This window comes from Alexandromys fortis, unplaced genomic scaffold (genome assembly GCF_014885135.2).
Source record: "Alexandromys fortis isolate MF-2015 unplaced genomic scaffold, M_Fortis_MF-2015_v1.1 scaffold_90, whole genome shotgun sequence".
NCBI lineage: Eukaryota > Metazoa > Chordata > Mammalia > Rodentia > Cricetidae > Alexandromys > Alexandromys fortis.
Window position 1 is genome coordinate 2,356,187 of NW_026067985.1, and position 22,350 is coordinate 2,378,536.

General features: G+C 48.1%; 1 pseudogene; it reads right to left on the minus strand.

The window, feature by feature from the left end:
• Positions 1 to 5,757: 5,757 nt before the first annotated feature.
• Positions 5,758 to 6,322, minus strand: LOC126511742 (60S ribosomal protein L9-like; annotated as a pseudogene).
• Between the last annotated feature and the right edge of the window lie 16,028 nt (positions 6,323 to 22,350).

The window sequence follows — 22,350 nt, forward strand, 5'->3', positions numbered from 1 at the left end:
CTCCCGAGTATGCACCACCACCACTGCCACTGTGTGCCCCGATTTTGAGCTACAAGATTACTTTAGAACATCATCCCCCTTCTTCTCCCCCGGAAGATCCACCGCTGACAGAAGGTGTCAAACAGGAAGTAGCAACTTAGGAAGACAGGAAGCAGGTAGCTCTCCACTGACACCATCAATCAAAGCAGACATATCCCGAAAGATTTGACGTCAGACATCCAGACATTTGTGAGCCAAGCCACTACCCAACAGACCTCAGGCTGGGGCTCCCTCACATGATATCTCCCTAAACCTGGTGATTACAGGGCGTGATCAGACAACATCATTTGTGCCTGTGGATCTCACACTGACTTCTCAGCTCCACTTGATTGGCACTTCGGGCTGGGTGATGCTTTGTTGATGGGTCCTGTGATGGGTTCCGTACGCATGTGTACGATGCTCGCTCAGTGACGTGTTACTTGGCTGTTTGTTACTGGGACAAAGTTCCTGAGGGCAATAAAGAAGGAACAACACCACTGAATCCCGGTTTCAGACGTTCATCAAGGCCAGCTGACTCTGTGACATTGGGCCCGAGGCATGATGGCCGCAGGATCATGGGATGAAGAGGCTGCTCACGGCATGGCAACTAGAGGCTGCGAGACTAAGACAGTGAAAGGTTGGGGACAAGATGGACCTCTGAAAGCCCCGTCTCCAGTAAACAACTTCCCCTGTCAGATCCTGCCTGCCATAGTTCCCAGGATCCCCTTGCCCATTAGCCCATTCAATTGTGGATATGTCAGTGGATAAAACCATTGATGAAGCCAGAATTCTTGTGATCCATCACCTCTCAGGGAGGAAATGGATCCACCAGCTGGTACAAAGTCTTTGGCACAGGAGCCTTTGGGGTGATATTTCCTACCAAGTCGACAGCCAACAATAATTTGGCTCCTATTCACTGGGTGCCAACAGCAAACCTAACCCTAGTTATCAAAGCTAAAAATATGCCCGGGATTAGCAAATGCCCTCTGTGGGGCAGAACTCTCCCTCCTGGAGAGTGGCTTATTTAGAGACGGAATGTTAGAATCCCCAGGCAGCTGCAGACAGACAAGACCCTCTGATTCCCTCCAGTGTCTGACTGCTTGGTTCTTGAACTTCTCTGAACGATACCTGCTATGCTCTACTTGACGGGCAGGTAATTCTCCAGCATGGTTTAGACCCACCCATTTTTGCTTCACCTACAGATCTGACTGTCTTTCAATTTAACAGCACTGGCCGCCCCTCACAGCTCCGCTGGTCACAACAGTCATAGCTGACGTCCTGCCCAGACTTTTCCATGAGGACATTGGTGATGACCAGCAGTACTGAACATTCATCCTGGCATCGAGACACCCATGGGAGCCTCCCAGTGACTGTGACCTCGGAGCTGTGACTGTACCATTTCCCAAATGAGACTCTGAGCCTCAGAAAGATGAAGTCACGTGCCCTGTCTTACACAGCTAGGAAATGAGTTCATGGCTGCCAAGCTGAATTGCTTTTCAATAGGAAATATGAACAACTCGCACACAGTAACTAGTAGCTATTATTTACTAGTGGGAAACAAGTGTAATTTAATAATAAGCCTTTATTCTAAACTATTTTCCTGAACCAAAAAGACCAAATGTGTTGGCTAATCCATCCCATCTAGCAAGGCTGTGGAACTATGGGGTGTACATACACACTCTAAATTGCATTTCTTTCACAAACTACAAAACAGAAGCTGCCAAAATGTGTGTTAATGAACTGTCAAAACAGATTATTTGGGAGCTGTAGAGATGGTTCAGTGGTTAAGCGCACTGACTGCTCTTTCAGGTGACCCAGGTTCAATTCCCAGAACATGGCAGCTCACAACCATCTGGAAATCCAATTCCAGGAGATCTGACACCTTCCTCTGGCCTCTGAGGGCACCAGGCACACCATCTGTGCACACACGGTGCACAGATACACGTGCAGGAGCAATACCCGTCTACAAAATAAAATTTTAAAAATAAGAAAGACAATGGTGACATTGCTCTGGACATGTGTCCGCCGACTGCTTTAAGCCTCAAGGTGTGCCTATCAGGCAGGTGCTACTATGATCGTTTTCATTTCATAGATGAGGAAACTGAGGCACAGAGAGTTCGAAGCATTAGCCATACAGGGGCAGAACCTAGATAGTCTGGCCATAAAGACATCCAGCAATACTTCTGTCTTCACAACCAGAGACTTGGGTGCAGGTCTCCCACCCTCCCAACCTTCTTAGACCTTGTTATAGCCTGTAGAACCTTGGAGTCCAGTAAAGAGTCATCTCAAGTTGGATACGCCTCTTAGGTGACTGGGGCTTTGCTTTGGTGTTGTAGTTTTGGGCCAGGCTCTCCTGAGAACCAGGCTGGCCTGGAACTTGCCACAAGACCTTAAACTTCTCGTCCTCCAGCCTCCACTCCCCAAGTGCTGAGATTACAAGTGTGTCTCACCATACCTGGCTTATGGTTTCAGAGATCCAACGCAGGGCTTCGTGCACGCTGGACGAGCACACTACCACGTGAACCACATCCCCAGATGTCTCTTAGATTATTGACATCTTTAACATTTGACAAAGGTGTGGGGGGGGGGAGAATAAACAAACTAACCCGGTGCTAGAGGAGATGTAACGGGCCGATGACTTGAGCAATGGATAGCCTCCTTGATTGGCCCAAACATTAAATATGAAGTATACTAACGCTTGATCCCCTCCCCCGTCTCTAAAACCACACCTCTTTGACTGAGTTTTCTTTTTGCTATTGTGTCTGTTGGCATGAAAAGCTTACAGATACAGAGTGAACCATCACAGGGAAAATTCTATGAGCCAGGCACCGGCTGAATGCCGGGTTTGATTTGCCCTAACTGAAAAGTGCTTTGAGAGGCACAGCTGGGGGGCGGGGGTGGGGTGCCTACTCACTCACAGTGACTGACCATCTTTAAGCATGTTGACAACCACTCTGCCTGGGTTCCTTTAATGAGTTAATTACAAGAGGACTCTTACCAGAGGTCCCTGGAGCCCTTCTTGAATAGGCTCTGCTGAAGAAACACTGGCTGAATGAATTTTCTCCCTCCCTCCCTCCCTCCCTCCCTCCCTTCCTCCCTCCTTCCTTTTCCTCTCCCCCTNCTCTCTCTCTCTCTCTCTCTCTCTCTCTCTCTCTCTCTCCAAGTAGGGTTTCTCTGTGTAGCTCTGGCTGTCCTGGAATTCACTCTATAGACCAGGCTGGCCTTGAACTGATAGAGTTCTGCCTACCTCTGACTCCCAGTGCTGGGATTAAAGGCGTGCGCGCCCGCCCAGCTAACTGAATGAAGTCTTCGTGTCTGAAATTCTGCAGACACACAGCAGCAGGATGAATGGCTGTACTGCTTCAGGCCCATCTCCTTTGTAAGTCACGGAAAACCACGTCAGTTCTGCCTAAGTAGAAAGGCCTGTGTGGGGGCTCACAACTGTCTGTAAGCTGGGATCTGCACACGCCACACAAGGATTCACAAAGCCCACATATGCACACATAGAAAAAAAAATAAAAATTTAAGATCTTCTTTAAAAAGGTGTTCGCAGAATTTTTTTTTTTAACTTTTCTTCCTTCACGTTTGATCCCTTCTCAAGAAGTCTAAATGATGACACGGTGTTGTTGTTTATACTCTTTAACTCTTTTTTTTGGGGGGGGTCACCACCCAGCTCCTAAATAAATACACACACGGAGTCTTATTCTTACCTATAAATGTCCAACTTTAGCTTGGCTTATTTCTTGCTAGGTTTTCTTAAATTATCCCATCTATCTTTTGCCTCTGAGCTTTTACCTTTACCTATTCCTCCCTCCCTCCCTCCCTCCCTCCCTTTCTTTCTTTCTCTCTCTCTCTCTCTCTCTCTCTCTCTCTCTCTCTCTCTCTCTTTCTTTCTTTCTTTCTTTCTTTCTTTTTTCCTTCCCTCTTACTCCATGTCTTGCCACATAGCTGGCTGACTGGCCCCTAGAGTCCTCCTCTCTTTCCCCTTCACTCCTTGATTTCTTCTTCCCAGATTTCTCCTTCTATTTATTCTCTCTGCCTGCCTGCCCTGCCTTGCTATTGGCTCTTCATTAGACCGATCGGGTGTTTTAGGCAGACAAAATAACACAGCTTCACAGAGTCAAAGCGATGCAACATAACAGAATGCTTGCATCATTAAACAAGTGTTCCACAGCATAAGCACATGTAACACATCGGAAACTAATATTCCACAACATCATGGAGATGTTTCCAGCCGTTTTGTTTTCTAGTCTGTCTGTGCAGACAGCCTACCTACTTTCTCAATAGTTCTAAAACAGGTCTCAGGATTAAGTTTTGTAGGTTCTGATTAACTTAGCATGGGTCACATGGCCACCCCTGAGCCAATTCTGGTGACCCAAATAATGCAGTCCTCTTATTAGTTTGTGCTTGGTTACAGCTGTCTCCGTAGACATGGACAGACTCACTTGGCTCTAGGTGGAAGGAGACAGCATTTTCCCAAGAAATGCAGATAGAGGCGGGACAGGGTGACCCGATGAGTAGTTCTAGTTCTGTCTCTTGAAGCAATTTCCAGAAAGCAAAGTGCTGCTAACAGGGTATGGGGTGGGGGTGGGGAGTTGACAAGCAAGCTACTTGCTTAGATAGCTGAGATTTCAAACGTGGCCTGTGTCGGCTGAGGCCGTTTGGAAATCATTTTCTGCAAGTGGCACTCACCCACGTGGCTTGGTGTCTTATGGTTTCTCATTTTTCTTTCTTCTATTAATTGTTTTTTAACTTCTTGGAACTAAGTCCTTAAGAAAAAGAGGAACCAAACATATGCCACAGGAAGGTTCGAAACAGACAGCACATTCGCACTCTGGTGACAGTCTCTCTGTCCCTGTGATGCCTCTCATGTTGGGTAAAATCAGAGCTTTTTCTGACCTTTGTTTCTTGCTAGTAATGAAAGTAATACCTACCTGACTCAGGAAGATCCCCCCCACCAAGAGCTTTTCTAGTTCAGAGATTGGGCAACTCAGGGCAAGCCCCATGTCACGTGTGCAGACAGACAGACAGACACACACACAAATAAAAATAAAATATATATCAAATATTTTTATTGGGGGGCAGTTGCGAGTCATACGAATACATTACTATGTAATTAGCTAATCCCTAGTTGTTGGACACTTAGGTTGCTTCCAATTTTTCATTCTGAATGGAGGGTCATTTTTCTCCTTAGATCTCTGGTTATGGCTTTAGGATGAGTTCTTGGAGTCTTTGGTTCAAAGGCATTGCTGTATTTTTTAATTAATGTTGTAGGTATGTACATGCACGCATGTGTACAGGTGCATCTGCTCCTGAACACGCCACAGTGCACGTGGAGGTCAGGGGACAGCTGTTGGGATCGGTGCTCTCCTTTCACCTGAGGTCCTGAGGGTCAAACTCGGGCCTTATGCTTGGCTGCAGGCGCCAGTACCCGTGAGCTGTCTTATCAGCCTGGAGGGCGAGGTTTTAACATCCAATTCCTACTGTCAAATAGTGAGCTAATCCGATGAATTCCCCACTCCACTGCTCTGTGTCTCTCCTCAGAGACGACGAGTCATGACATAGATGTGTCTCCTTTCTCTGGAGATGGGGACTTTTTCAAACCATAAGTCAGTGGTATTCAGTTGGCTTTATGCAAATACAAGGTTTTTTTTTTTCAATACAAGTCTTTTATTGTCCCAAAAGACACCAAATCGTATTAAAATTCAGGATCTTGTTTCTGGAGCTGGTAACTTAGGTCTACTCATCAGCCTGCTACACTGTTCTTTTTTCAGACACATAGATACCATCCAAAAACTTCCTGATATCCTTGTTTTTAACTGTTGTGGCTGCTGAGTTTAAAACAAGTTCAATAGCATTTCCTTCAAGGATTAATTCATCCTCCTGGGCTTGAGAGACAGAACAAGCCACAACTGTCCTCATCCGAACCCTGCGGATATATTTTTCACCCAAGAAATTTCAGATTTCAACCAAAGACCCATTCTCCTGAATAACGACGCTGATGGAGTAGTGAGCATACACGGGACCTCATCTTGTAGCGGAAGCCCAGCGTAACACCCTTGATCATGTTTTGAACGTGGCTGCAGATGGTTCTGACGGTGGCCAGTTCCTTCCTGTTGCCCCACCGTTTGTCAACCCGGAGCCTCTTCTTCTTCTTCCCAAGAAGGTTCAGCTCTACATTGATGTGATTGAAGTCCCTCCGGAGGGTTCCTCTGGGGCCCTTCACAATGACGGTGCGCCCCTTCAGAGTGATGTCCACATTTTCTGGAATGTCGACAATCTGATTGCTGAGAATGGTCTTCATTCTCGCAGTAGATGGGGCAAAGAGACTTTTTTTTAAAAAAAAAAAAAAAAAAAAAAAAAAAACCAATCCAGATGTGGCAGCACACACCTGCAATCCCTGCACTCAGATGCAGAGCATGGAGGGTTGTGAGTTCAAAGCCAGTCTGGGTTACTGATTGGGTCAGAAGACCCAGATTCAAAAAACCAAAAACACCACCCCCAAAATTTCTCAGCAGTAATTTGTATCTCCACTGCCACCATCACCTGCACTGAGAGAATCCTGAACTGTTTTGCCCTCCCTGTAAGACTGGCCAGGCCTTGTGCTGCACTGTGGAAGAGCATTCATTGTCTGGGAACGGGGAACTCCATCACCCGTGGGAGTGATGCATTGGTTTCCCAGGGACTGGGACACCACAGACCTGCAGCCTTGACTCTAAGTGGCTCTGTCAACATGAAGCCCAACTTCTCTTTGTGTGGAAAGCCCCTGCTCAAGGCCCTGCTTTTGAAGAGCCAGGGAAGTTGTTTTGAGAGCCAGGTTGGGTCCCAACTGGACAAGATCAATGGCCTATACCTTCAGCTGGAGTCCAAACAAGAGAATCAGAGAAGATCTAGACATCCGAAACAGTGGGAAGCAAGCAGAAAGGACCCGAGTTCAGTTCTGGGAGGGGAACTACCAGGAAAGACCCTGTATCTGGGCGTGTGCAGGGTGAACCACCCTGGGAAGACCCAGGGAAGGATGTGTCCAGCCTTTTGAAAATGGATGTGATTTTGCTCTGTGGCAGTCACAGAAGCAGGTTGTCAACAACAGGCGATGAAACTCTCCTAAGGTTTCACAGCTAGGTCGGCTGCATGCGGTGCGGAGGCAGGCACACCTGCCAGTGTAGGATGCGACGTGGTGGCCCTGTGTCAGGAACACTCTGGTCTGTAATGGTCACTTAATGAGTGTTTGCTGTTGGAATCACAGGGGCCCCTTTATTCCTGTTCTCTTCAGCATACCCCCTCTTTCTGGGGGCAGCACCCCCATTTCCTCCTGTATGCTTTTAGAATATAATTCCAACTGGGAAAATTATTTATTTTTTTTGCTTATCATTCTGGCTCTCGTTCAAACAATTTAGAACATCATTTACTCTCTGACAGCTTCATACATGTATGTGCTGTATCTTGATCACTTAATGTTTATGACAGGCATGTGATTACCGTGAGCCTTTACCCTGTTACCCTATCTGATCCCCTCCATTCCTGCTGAACCCATGCCTCCCAGCTAGTCCCCCCATATTATATATTTTGGCATGTGACCCTCTGAGTTTACTTAATTAGTTAATTTTCATAAACGCAGGTGGGGCTATTTTTCACTAGAGTGTGAACATCACACCAATGGCTATACCACTGAAGAAACTGGCTCCTGAAACCCAGCAACCATCAACTGCCAACTTCTCCTCAGGAAGGAAGGGTGGGGCCTCCTGATCCTCTCCCTCATCTGTGACGGAATGTTGACAGGCACTCAAGAGTTACTTATTCTCAGCACCGACAACTGGGACAATTCTAAGTGTAATTATAAAATGTCATTCTGGCAGGAGGCTGGCAGGTTCTGAAGAAGTGAGGCTGGACAACAAGAAGGCTCATCATTTTCTCAAAGCTGGTACTCACACCCTTTTTCTTTTCATCGCCAAGTCCACCTCTTCCACATTTGTCTGCCCCGCCTCACATAACAACCACAAGTTTTGTTTTGAGACAAGGTCTCAAGTAGCCCAGGCTGACCTTGAACTCCATCTGCAGGTGAGGATGACTCCTGATTCTCCTGCCTCCACCTCCCGAATGCTGAGATTACAGGCTTACATCCCATGCCTGGTTTTACGCTTTGGGATAAAGAACAGGGCTTTGAGCATGCTGGGCAAACGCCCTACCAACTGAACCACATCCCTAGCCTCTTTTGTTTTCTTTGAAGCCCTAACCAGATCCTTCGCTACCCTTCTCCAATCCCTTCCTCCGTGGGGCTCTCTTACCAGATCATGCTTCAACCATGGAGTTTGATGGTAAAGTGGGGACGCAGAGGCCTGGTGGCAGACACCTGTGGAGTCAGCCCATGGTTGACGTCATGAGTCCCTGCAGCGGAGGCTGTCCTGGTTATAATACATTTCATCTGTCCACTGTCCCCTGTCTTCTTCAATCCAAGAACAATCCCACCGACTCCCAGGGACCCCCACCTCTATCTCAGGGACGGTTTCAGCCCTTGCCGATGGTTGTAAAGACCCATTTGCTTACTGATCTTTGTAACAGACACTCATTTGCAAAGGGGAGGCTGGAGGAAGAGCAGGGGAAGTCCTGGGGCTTGCTGGCTAGCCAGTCTAGCTGAACCTATGGGCCCCAGGTTCAGCGGGAGAATGCAGGGGGGTGGTGTCACACATCTTTAGTCCCAGCACTCGGGAGTCAGAGGCAGGCAGATCCCTGTGAGTTCAGGGCCAGCCTGACCTAAGTAGTGAGTTTCAGGACAGCCAGGAAACCCTGTCTCAAAACCCAAAAATAAAAATAAATAATAACATAATAAATACATGAAAAGATGGAGAGCAACAGAGGAAGTCTACCTCTGGCCCATCATGCACATGGGCTTGCACATCTGCACACACATGTGCACAAACACACACACACACACACACACAGATGTGGGAGGTATATTCTGGCAAGTAAAGAGTGACAGCAGGCAGCAGAGGGAAACGCGGACGAGCCTGGAAAAACAGGGCTCCAGCTCAGCCACTCGGGAGCCTAGTGACCCCGGGTAAGTTTATGTAACCTCAGTGTCGCCTTTAACGTGCAGTGGTATATCATAAGGCTGGGGCAGGGTGACAGGAACCTGCTGGGGAGGGTTGGGGGTGGGTCAGGAGGGCTTGGGAGGCTCAGGAAGGGGCTGCCTCAGAGGAAATGGATCAGGAACTGCAGCGTGTGTGTGTGTGTGTGTGTGTGTGTGTGTGTGTGTGTGTGTGTGTAGGAACAGCCATTCCTTTCTCCACAGGATCACTAAGCCAGTAGAATGTGAATGTGGGGCTTCTGGAAACTTCCCTGGGAGGCCCTGCCTACCAATGAGGCAGAGGTGGGTGAGGAGGGACTCCTGTCACTTGCTGTTGTTTTGTTTTGGAATGCAACTAAAAGAAGAAGAAAAATGCTACAGACATACATAGGGGCATATGTTTATGATGCTAGAACTTTGGAAGTAGAGGCAAGGAGGGCAGGGTTTGAAGCTAACTTGGGCCATGCAGCAAGAACCTGCCTTGAAAGACCCAAGCCCAATCTATCACAAACTTGTTACCACGGGCTGTACCAGGAACTGGCACATGCACATGGCACATGCAGATCCAGCTCTCTGCACTTACCATATGCACATGGCATAACATCCTCAGGGGGTCCAGAGCTATGGAGATCCCTCCATGGCCACTCCTAACGCTGAGTGCTGGGTTTGTCCCTCAGGGGCCTCTGTAGCTGTGACAGGCTCTTACCAAGGGCCTCCTTCCTTTTTAGGGATGCTCCTCATCCTCATTCCTTCCTCTGGATGCCCTTTCTCCACCTCCCAACCCCATGGGAGATTTCTTGTTTGAGAGAGGTGTCTCTTAACAAAAAGCCACCTTGAATACTTTAGGCTTCTAAAGGGGTGGGCTTTTTTCACTCCTTTCTATGGCACTGTCGCTGAACACTTAGTCATGTCTACCAGTGAGGCATTGTTTATTCACCCATGGGAAATTCCAGCCTTGTTTTGGGAATGCACACCCCAACTGCAAGTCATGGGAGCCCAAACCTGAACCCAGCTTCCTCTACAGCCTGTGGGTCCCCGCGGAGTCGCTATGGATAGGTTTCCTGCAGCCTCCTTTCTGAGAATCAGGTCTCCAGAGGCCATAGAGCTTTCTCTGCTACTTTTGACCAGTTACACAAGTCTCCGTGGAACTCAACCCTTCCCGTGACTAAGTTCCACTTTCTAAGAACCTGCTAAGCAAACGACTCCAATTCATCAGTCAGAACTAATTTTAGTCTGTTACCAGCGTTTACTAGGAACTCAACTGTGGTGTTCTTGGTAGCCTGGCTCCTGTGTGCAACTCACCAAAACAGTAGAATGCCCTGTGCCAGTCAGGAGGCAGTAACTGGGACCTGTAAAAGAGGTGGAGGGTCTTTGGCCTTGCCTATGTAAGCTAACGCCTAGAAGAAACTGATAGGGCCAACAAAATGGCTGAACTGGTAAAGGTGTTTGCAGCCAAGCTCAAGGACCTGAGTTCGATTCTCAGGACCTACATGTTGGAAAGGGAGAACCAATTTCTTTAAGTTGTTCTCAGACTTCCACCTGGACACCTTAGTACACATGAGCCCACACATAAAGGCACATGTACATACAAAAATAAAAACAAACCAAATAAATGTGATTTGAAACAAGCAGAGTTTTAAAACCACTATTCCAGGATCTGGAAATTCAAAATGCCCCACTCTGGGGCACTTTTGCATTTCAATAACCCCAACATAATCAGCTACTGTTAGTGTTCATACCAACTCTGCACCTTTAAGACCACGATGAGTTACCCACTTTGGACAGCTAGCATCTATAAACATTTGAATTGCTGTTTTGCCCTCCAGATACTTAGATCTTCTTTCTTTCATTTAGCAAACATCCATCAAGGCTCAAACATACCAGGCATGTTTTAGCCCAGGATACAGCACAGCAACCCAGCAGCATGGAGCTTGCGGTCCATCGTCCTAGCTGCATGGAACTTACAGTTCCCCATCAAAAAAGACACCAGAGCTGCAGAGATGGTTCAGGGAGTAAAGGGCTTTTACAGGAGCCTACGTTCAAATTCCCAGAGCCCACAGAGAAGCCAGACCTGTGGCACCAATGTCTGTAATTCCAGCACACATCTCTGGAAGACAAAGGCAACGACGGGAATTCCCGGACACTTAGGGGCCAGAGAGCCTGGAGTACGAAGTGGAAAAACAATAAAAATGCCTTGTCTCAAGCAAGGTGGACAGGAGGCAAGAACTGACACCTTGAGGGTGTTCTTTGATCTCCACACAACCACCCACATTCACACATACACACACACACACACATGCACGCACACGCGCACAGCCATACACATATGCATGCACACACAAAAACATGAAACAAACAACAGCGAAGTATTCATGAGGTGTTTACAAAAATATCACAGGAGCCAAGTGTGCTTATGGTGTATTGGGGGCGGGGAATTGGGAGTTCAAGGACAACCGAGGGCCATCCAAGACCTTGTCTCCGAAAAATAAATAAATGGCTAAAATGAAAAAGGTACCAAGTTTGAGAACGACAAAGGATGCCCTGCTCTAACACACTGTCAGGGAAGGCGGGTCAGCCAGGATTCCGAGGTGTAAGCAACAGAAAACATTCCAGGGGACTTCAGCAGTAGGAAACCTGGACAAGGAAGTCATGGGGGGTGAGGGTAGGGATCGGAACCAGGGAACCCAGGGAGCAAGGGTGAGAGAAGTCTCCTCTTCAACACAGGATGTGTCAAATCCAACCATTTCCTCTTCCTGGTTCATTCAGGTCAAGGATTCATTTCTTTGGGACATTGAGCAGGCTAAGTTGACAGTTGATCTAAGAGCGCATGGGGTGTCAGGAAAATGGGGTCCCACGACAGGACTCCCTACACTGTACAAATAGTATGAGCTTCCACCTTCTCCTCTGCCCTCTTCCTCCCTCTAAGCTAGGACAGGCTCACTTCTTTCCAGGATGCCCGCAGAGCACTGGACCAGCAGTGAAAGAAGCTGCAGGAGGTGGGGCGGTGGAGGGAGGCATTCTGGAAAAGATCGTGATTTTTTGTTGTTGTTGTTGTTGGTTTTTTTGTTTTGTTTTTCGAGACAGGGTTTCTCTGTAGCTTTGGTGCCCGTCCCGGAACTAGCTCTTGTAGACCAGGCTGGCCTCGAACTCCCAGAGATCTGCCTGCCTCTGCCTCCCAAGTGCTGGGATTAAAGGCGTGCGCCACCACTGCCTGGCGTGATTTTTTTTTCTTAAACATTTATTTATTTGCTGATGTAATGGGTGTCTCATGCTTTTAAATCCAGCACTCAGGAGAGAAAGGCAGGTGGATCTTTATAAATTTAAGGCCAGCCTGGTCTATATCAAGAGTTTCAGGCCAGCCAGAGCCACAAAGAGAAATCTTGTCTCAAAACAAAAGCAAAAACATTTATTTGTGTGCGTGTGTGTGCATGCACACGCATGCATATGTGTCTGTGTATACCTCAGCATACGTGTGAGGTCACCATGACTCGTTTATTTGGTCTTGGAAATTCAAACCCAAGGTTTGGCACATCCCAGGCCAGAACTCTAACAACCAGTATTCATCCCAGGCCCAAATCTCTGCTTTTTGTTTGTGTGGTCCTGGGGATTGGTCCTAGGGCTTTACGTATGCTAAGCACCCATCTTACCACCGAACGGCCCCCCACTCTAACCACCAACTTTTTTTTTTGAGACATCACGTATCCCAGGCTGACCTTGAACTTCTGATCTTCTTCCTGCCACTGTGCATATTCTGGGTTTTATAGACTCGTGTCTCCATAACTGCCTTCTGAGCTACTTCAGATCAAACCCAGGGCTTCGAACCTGCCAAGCAAGAGCCACATCCCCAGTCCCACGGCTTACTCCCTGTCCTTGCATCATGATAACAAGCCTCAACTCTGTGAGAGATTTGACTGACTGGCCTACTTCAACTCCAAAGGCCCAGACTGTTTGGACCAGAACATTTGCCCACCCGCCCATCCCCACCTGGTCACATGGTAGAGACCTCTTGGGCTCTTAAGGGTGCCAAGGGAAGTGTTGGCCCCTCCCTAGCAGAGCACAGGTAAGCTATGAGGATCCTAGGAAGGCCAGAGGGTGAAGAAACAGGGACACTGCAGTGGCCCCTGACAGAAATAGAGGCAGTAACTAGCAATTCCATAGTGGTGTCCCGGGACCCTGGAGGGTGGAGGCAGGGCACCCGGGGTTGCAAACATGTTTCCATGGATTGGAAATACGTTTTTTTTTAAAGTTTTGAATGTCAAATGTTCAGAGTGGAGGGGCATGAGAATGCATTTTCTGTCCACCTTAGACCCCACGGCTCTGTAGCACCCAACGGCGTCCATCACTCTGCCATATTCTAAATCCTCAGCTGGGGGCTGGCCTGTGTGTTATGGAACAAAATCATGCCTGCATGTTTGTACATGCAAAACAGCTAACTAAATGTCTAAAAGAAAATACCCTGGTAAGGAAGGGTAGCAAGGACTCCATCATTATGCTGGCCCTCCCCTCCCCAGTGAGTCCTGAACGTTCAGCTTCAACACCTTCACTTCTGTTCAGCATCAGAATTCATCGCAGGGGCAAGATGGTGCAGGAGCACCAATCAGAATCAGGACCAGCTTTAGCTGATATGGGAACCTCAAGACTTGGAAATTTATTCAAAGCAAAGTCTCCAAAGGAGGGCATGCTGGATACCTCCCTGAATGGACTATAAACACTGGTCACCACCTGCTGAGCCAAAGTGACAGTTGGTCTCCACTGTCACCTTGATGGAATTTAGAATCACCATAGCAACTGTCCTCGAGGCATGCTTCTAAGGGACTGTCTGGATTGGGCTACCTGAGGTGAGAAGTCCCACACTGGGCATGGGCAGGTGGCACTGTCTGATGTATTCCTGACTGAATAAAAATGAGAAAGTGAGCCAAGGACCAGCGTTCATCTATCTTCCTCTGCTTCCTGATTGAGGATACCGTGTGACTCACGTTCCTGCTGCTGCTATGCCCTCCCCTCGAACACGAATCCAAACAAACCCTTTGTCTTAGTCAGGGTTTCTATTGCTGTGAAGACCCTGGCAATTCTTATAAAGGAAAAGCATTTAACTGGGGTGGAAGCTCACCGCTCATTTCATCAGCAGAACGGGAAGGAAGCATGGTGGCGACAGGCAGGCATGGTGCTGAGAGTCCTACATCTTGCAAGCAACAGGAAGTCAACTGACATACTGGGCGGTATCCTGAGCATAAGAAACCTCAAAGCCCGCCCCCACAGTGACACGCTTCCTCCAGCAAGGCCACACCCCCTCCAACAAAGTCATGCCTCCTAAGGGTGCCACTCCCTATGAGACTGTTCAAGCTCCCACATCCTCCCTTTCTTTGCTCTTGTCATTTTGTCACAGTCATGAGTGAAAGTCACCAATAGAGTCGAGGAGGGAGGGGAGCCTCTCTCTGTGCAAGGTCTTCTCAGGGGCCCCTTCTGCTGCTGGGACCATCTGGTCTGAGAGAGAGGATCAGCCTAGATCAACCTATTCTAGAAGCAGCGAGAAGGAGGAGAGTGAGTGCTGGCATTGTTGATGGGAGCCTCGGTCCAAGCGCAGTGTGGGGAGAGAGACCCGGACATCCAGGGCCATGTGGTCTCACTGGGGTTCTCTGTCACTCTAGATCCAGTATAGCAGGTGATGGGGGGGGGGGAGGTGGTCACATGGCATCTTGCTCTAGAACCAGAGGCACAGTGCACAGGTATGCTGGAGGAGGGGGTTCAGCGTCCCTTCTTTTTAGTAGATTGCAAGATGGAGCTTCTGTACGGAGCCACACAGTTTCCTACTTTGAGAACACTCAGGGACTAACTGTCAACACTGATACCACCAAGCTCCAAGTTTGCAGTCCTGAGTAGTTACTGACTTGGTAACTCATTATATGAAAATTCCAAAAGAGAGACTCAAAGAGGAAAAAAAAGAGCCTGGACAGATGACTCAGTGGTTAAGTGTGTGTGGTGGATTGAAAAAAAATGGCCCCCCAAAGGGAGTGGCACTATAGAAGGTGTGACTTTGTTGGGGTGGATGTGGCTTTGTTGGAGTGGGTGTGGCTTTGTTGGAGTGGGTGTGGCTTTGTTGGGGGTGGGGGTGGCTTTGTTGGAGTAGGTGTGGCCTTGTTGGAGGAAGTGTGACACTGTACAGGCAGATTTTGAGGTCACGTATATGCTCAAATCACACTCAGTGTCTCAGATCCTTTCCTGCAGCCTGCGAGATGTAGAACTCTCAGCTGCTCCTCCAGCACCATGTCTGCCTGCATGCTGTTATGTCCCACCATGGTGATACTGGGCTGAATCTGTAAGTCGCCACCACAATTAAATGTCTTTCTTCATAAGACTTGTGGTGGTCTTGGTGTCTTTTCACAGCGATAGAAACCCTAACAGGCAGGTTATGTACTGCTGTTCCAGAAGATCCAAGTTTGGTTCCCATCCATCAGGCAGCTCACAACCACATGTAACTACAGCTTCCCTGGTCTGACAACCTCTTCTGGACTCCAAGGGCACCTGTGCACACACACACAGAAACATATACAGGGACACACTGCACACACACACAGAGACACATAGAGGGACACACTGCATGCACACACACACAAACGCCAGACACACTGCACACACACACACATACAGGGACACACTGCACACACAAACATACAGACACATAGAGACACACTGCACCACACACAGACACATACAGAAACACACCGCACACACCACACACACACACACACACCGCTTGTAATTTAAAAAAAATTAAAAATACAAATAAGAAGAAAGACATGGAGCCTGGCAAGTCCCTGGGCCAAGTTCAACCAGAAGCCAGTTTGAATTTCGCTATTTTGTTTTGTTTTGGTATAGCCAGAGAGTTAAGAATGTTTTTCTTTTGAGCATTCTTAAAAGACTGTCAAAATAAATAAACGGAAAAGAACACATGTACTGTGCTGACCCCGAGAGTGAGAGAAAGCAGAGGGAAAGAACATGGATACTGTGTTGTGTTTGAACATGTGTACTGTGTTGTGTGTGTTTGAACATGTGTACTGCATTGACCCTGCGAGTGAAAGAAAGCAGGGAAGGTTCCGAGACAACTTGGGGGAATGTGTACAGCGTGTCTAGTCTTACAGAATATAACTTTGAACGTCCATCTAAAAAAATTAAATTTGACATGATGTCAACTCTGGGAAGCTATGTCTTGTGCCCACAGGACTCCCAGGAAAATAAAACCATTTGTTTGAGAGTTGTTTAAAGTGGCTTGTTTTCCTTAAATGAATTCTTTCTTGGGATGAGGGGGTAGATTAGGGATAGAGTTCTTGCCTAGCTTATGTGAGGCCCTGGGATCAATCCTTGGAACTCTCTCTCTCTCTCTCTCTCTCCCCCTCTCTCTCTTTCTCCTGAATCAACCCAGATGCTCATGGGTAGGAAATTAATTTTATGAATGTTCTCTTATGATGCAATGCTATGCGACCTGTCAAAGAGATGGTGCAAATTCGTTTTACTTGACTTGGAAAGATGTTCATCGTGTTTATCCAGTTAACATTTCTTTATTCATTTATTTACTGGTTGCAGTGCTGGCTGTGGCACTATGCTAAACAAGTCCTGAGCCATCCCCTCACCACCGAGCCGTCCCCTCCACTCTCATTTTGTTTTGAGACAGGGTCTGAATCTAATAGCCAAAGCAAGCCTTGAACTCACAACTGTCCTGCCTCAGCCTCCCAAGGGCAGGGATCATAAGTGGCCTTATCATGCCTGGCTTTACTCAAATACTTGCAATAGAACTTTACAATATATTTTATAGCTGTTTAAGACTGAAACTTGAATTTTAAATTTTTTATGTGGCACAAATTTTGAGTGGAAAGAAAGAAAGAAAAGGAAGAAAGGAAGGAAGAAAGGGAGAGAGGGAGGGAGAGAGGGAGGGAGGGAGGGAGGGAGGGAGGAAGGAAGGAAGGAAGGAAAGAAGAAGGAAAGAAGGAAGACAGGGGGGCTGGAGAGATGGCTCAGTGGTTAAGAGCACTGCATGCTCTTCCAAAGGTCCTGAGTTCAATTCCCGGCAACCACATGGTGGCTCACAACCATCTGTAATGAGGTCTGGTGCCCTCTTCTGGCCTGCAGACATATACACAGACAGAATATTGTATACATAATAAATAAATAAATAAAAATAAATAAATAAATACAAAAAAAAAGAAGGAAGACAGAACAGAATCTCACCATGTAGCCCCGACTGTTCTGGAATTCATGTAGACCAGGCTGGCCTGGAACTCACAGAAATCTCCCTGCCTCTGCCTGTCAACTTCTGGAATTAAAGGTGTGCACCACCACATCCAGTCACTGAGATTCCCCCCCCCCCGCCCGCCCCAGCTATTTATAAAGAATAAAACGTACCCTTCGATCTTGGCTATACAAAAGTTGGCAGCAGGCTGTTCCTAAAGGTGATTTTTATACTTATAAGTTCTCAGGAAACTTATAAGTATAAAGTTATACTTGTAGGCTGGAGGCTCACACCTGTAATCCCAGCACTCAGGAGACTGAGGCAGAAGGATCATGAGTTCTAGATTTGGAAAAAAAAAAAAAAAAAACCCTAAATGATTGGAGGAGGGAGGGTCAATAGAAGACCCTTATTTTGGCATCAGATTGGAGCAGAAGCTGGCCTGAGAGACCCAGACCCGAGGAGGTTTAACGCAGGATTCTTGACAACTAGCAGGAATTAACAGATCAACTAGTATCTTTGAAGCTGGTTCCCCGGAGGAAGAGGACTAACACTGACAAACCAGGACTGGTTTGAGGCAGATAAAGCTAAGCTTCCATCCTGGAAGCCAGCCTTTGGGTTGTCCATTTAGGGGAAAGAGTTGCTCGGTCTCATGGGCAGCTTAAGGCTGTTGGACCAGCTCCAGCACACTTGGGTCCCCGGCCCCCTTTGGTGACACACATCACCAATATTTACCCACTTCTCGCTCATAGCTCTCAGTAGGGTTTTAAGTACAGTCAGGGCAGCCGGCACCTAGCTTCTTATCAGCGTCCTGACCAAGCACAAGGCTGTAAAAGTGCAGATAAACTCCCCGGGGGGCAGGGAGGGCCCGCCTTATCACACACCTACTGCAATAATTAACCAGAAGGAAAATGAAAACAAACGCCGCCAGCACACGCCTGCTTGTCCCTCAGCCTGTGAGCTGGTTGAGTTCCCCTGCAGGTGTGTTGAATCCTGCCTAGCTATTGCTCCTTCACCCAAGACTTTCCCTTCCCCTCCCTTCCCTTTTCCCTTTTCCCTTTTCCCTTTTTTCCCTTCCCTTCCCTTTCCCTTCCCTTCCCTTCCCTTCTCTTTTCCCTTCCCTTCCCTTCCCTTCCCCTACCTTCAGCACCACATGCCCCCCCCCCAGTTCCCATACTGCATTTGTTGCCTCCGACTACTGGCAAGCGAGTGGAGCCCTTCCCACCAGAGACTGGTGGGAAGATTAGACAAGATAGGGGCCATAAAAAACCTGCCCCACAAGGATGCTTCATGAGCCAGCACGCTAGCCATTGGGGTTTTGTTGTTTGGGGGTTGGGAGGGTGAGAAGGTATGATTTTTGAGTTTTGAGGCAAAGGCTCAGGAAACCCAGATTGGCCCTGAACTTCACTTTATAGCTGAGAACGACCTTGAACTCCTGATCCGTCTGTTCTGACCATTCGAGTGCTGGGATCACTGCTGGCCTACGCTGCCATCTTTGGCTTGCTCTTTTCTGTTTCAGTGTTTTGTTTTTTAAAACAAGGATCCCTGTATACTCATGTTCACATAGCTACTCGCCAGGTAGCTCAGGCTGGCCTTGCATTCAGAGCAATCCTCCTGCCTCAGCCTCCTGACTGCTGGCGATTACAGGTGTGAGTCACCAAACCTGGCTTGATGGGGCAATGACTATTATCTGCCTTTTATTGCCTGGCGATTCCAGGAGTTCAGATCATATACATCTCTTACACAATTGCAACAAGTGTCTTGCCATACCAAATAGCTCATAATGAACACATTCAGCCATCAGCAATGACTTTCTAAACCCTGTTAAATAAGTGGGACTGTTGGGTAGGCTGTGGGAACACTGAGGATTTTAAACAATAAAAGCAAACTTATAAATCCGTATCATGGAGCTGGGCCTGGTAGGGACGGCCTTGTCATCCAGATACCCAGGAGACTGAGCCAGTTAAGATCACAAGTTCAAGGCCAGCTTGGGCTTTACAGAAAGTTTATGGCTAGCCTGTGCAACTTGGAGAGACCCTGTTTCAAAATGAAGTAGGGAAAAGGGACTGGGGATTTAGCTCAGTGGTGAATATTTACCTAGAATATTTGAGGACCTAGGTTCAATCCCTAGTGACACTACCACACACACACACACACACACAATGCCTGTGGGCATCTACTGCATAAGTGTCATACGCAAACCTAAGTTGCAACAATGTTGTAGGCAAAGGGGTTAACATGAGATGGGAAGCACTATGCTCCATCCTCAGAGAGTTTCCACATAGTAGAGGAGCCTGGCTCAACATACAAGGTGTTCTGTGTGTGCGGTGTGTGTGTATCAGTCAACACTAAAGGCAAAGTTCTGGAGGCTTCCAGAAGGACAGCAGCTCGGATTTCCCCCCAAGAGCTCTGGAGTGGCCCAGAGTCTAAATAGGGAAGTCAGCACTCACCTCCCCATCACAGGGAAGAGTCCGCATAGCCCCTCAAAACTCCTGTACATCAGCATTCCATCCCAGTGCAATGTGGCTAACCTCCTCCCAGCCCTTCTCCTGAACCCACAGTGGTAGGGATGCAGGGAAGCCTTGAGCCTTAGCTGCCGGAGAAAGTGGGCTCGGGATGCCATGTGGCCTCTGCATGGCATCCAGCATCAACTACTTCAGAGGAGTGGTTCTGGGGTGAGAACTACAGGGTGGCATTCTCTATGCTTCTAGAACCCAGTCCAAGTTAGACATAACCCGGATGCCCAAGCTTGCCAACTTCTTCCCTCTTGCCTCTTCCCCACCCACACGCAAAAGAAAATGGAGCAGATGCCACTCTCCCTGCCCGAGGTCTGTGACACCTGTAACATATCAGGGGCTCTCTTCAGAAGAAGGGGATACCTGCCTCTGAGCTCCTGTGACCATCTGGTTTACCTCATCGCTGGCTCACCTGGTACCCATTCCTCTATTCTTCCTTCAAGAGATAATGGTTTGGCATGCAAGGTGCCAACCTGGATGGGGAGGAGTGCTGGATCTATCATAAATATTTTGGTCATGTGATCCAGTTTTAGCCAATGAGACCTAAGCAGGAGGCTCCTGTTTTCTTGAGGAATGAAACTACAGTTTTCATCATCTGGCTGGCAGCTACTCTGTGACCGTGAGCGAGTGTCTGGAGGAGGGTTTCTGAGGACAGTTATCGTGATGGAACTGGAATTAATTGACATAACTGGCGAGTCAAGCCAATACTAAACTTCTGTTTGGGCAAAAGATAGAACTTTATTTGTTTAGCCACTGTAATGATTTTGGTTACAGAGATCAAATATACTCCTGGTTGATGGAACACAAGCAGATCACGCACAGTGTCGGTTTCGAGCCAATAACAGCATCAGCAAGATGTCTGGAGGCTTGGTTGTGTTTATCAGGCAACCTGGGCACCTTCAAGCTCAACCCCCACTGTTTGGCTGTGAGGCCAGAACCAGGACATGGGAGAAATGGCCGCCAGACTGGTGACTGTCCTGGATAGGATTGATAGACATAGTAACCAGAGCAACTTGGGGAGGAAAAGGGTCATTTCAGTTTACAAATCTCAGGTCACCCTGTGTCTGAGGGCAGTCAGGGCAGGAACCCGGAGGCAGGAATTGATGCAGAGCAATTTAGGGGTGGAACCACCCACCATGGGCTGGGTCTTCTGACATCAATCATTAATCAATAAATGCCCTACAGGCTTGCCTACAGCCATTCTTAGGAACACATTTTCTCAGGCGAGGTCCCATTTTCTTGGATGACTCTGGCTTGTGTCAAGTTGACCCAAACCTAACCCACACAGCGGCAGATGAGTTTGAAAGAGGTAAAGGTGTCTCCATGCAACCTGGCAGAGATGAGGAGGCCTCAGATTCTCAGAACTCTGTCTTGGACCTGGGGTTAACTCCCTGCTGCCAGCTAGGGCCTCCTGCTTCCTCAGCAGGTGGTGACATCTTGCTTCCCTGGTGGCAAGGAGTTTTATGTCCCCACCCCTCTTCCCTGCTCTCCCCGAGGCTCAGGGGAAGGTGAGAGACTGCTCGCTGCCCACCTGCCGAATGGCAGAACATTTGCTGCGTGAGCAAATGAACGCATGAACGCACCTGTCCTGCCAATGCAGGCCTGAACTCCAGGCTAATCCATAATTTTTCTGTTTGATTTGGGAAGGCAACCCTGTAATTTGAATTCTGCAAATTTACCTTCCTAATTCCATTCTTTGACTAACACAGAAATTGCATTGCACAGATGGAGGGAGGGAGAAGGGCTGGTGGGGTGGGGTGGGGTTTACGATTGCCAGGTAGATAATCCCTACATTGCTAACCCATAGGTGTCCATATAGAGAGGGTGAGCTGTTGGTATTGAGGCATGTGTGTGGGTGTATATGGGTGTGTGTGTGTGGAGGGGGGATGCCTAACATCCTGCTTCTTCCTTAGCTGACACGTGCAATAGGTCAGATGGGACCCTACCTCTCACCTCAGGCTTTATGCAGCACCCCCATCACCTAGGGAGTGATTAAATAATGCATTCAAAGACCCAGCTATGAGTTATACACATCCCTGCACAAATGGAACAAGGATCTTTGAATGAACAACATGATGGGGTTAGGGGTTCAAAACTTAGATGGTATCTGGCCTGGCCAGGTGTCTTTTGGACACCTGGCCAGGTGTATTTGGACAAATACGTTGTCTTCTGAGCTGCCTGTCGCCACTCCAGCCTCAAGGCCAGTATTTAATGTAAACGACAGACCCCGTTGCTTCCTCCGCAGCCTTCATTCCCGCCATTCACCCTGACCTTATGCACTTGGCTCCTGCCCAAGAGCAGCCAGATGTCTTGGTTGTGCCCTGTGTTGACCTGTAGCTGGAGGAGGATTGGACATGCTGTGTGCCCTCTAGAACAAGGGTCCTACACAGCCACAGCAGGGCTTGTTAACCTCGGCTACTTTGGGCCTGGGCTCAATCCAGGTCTGTAGGTTCACAGCACCCTACAGCTGGTTTTGTTCTGTGCTGCCTGCCCGCCCCCCAGAACTAGAGGTCATTCTTTGTGGCTCTTCA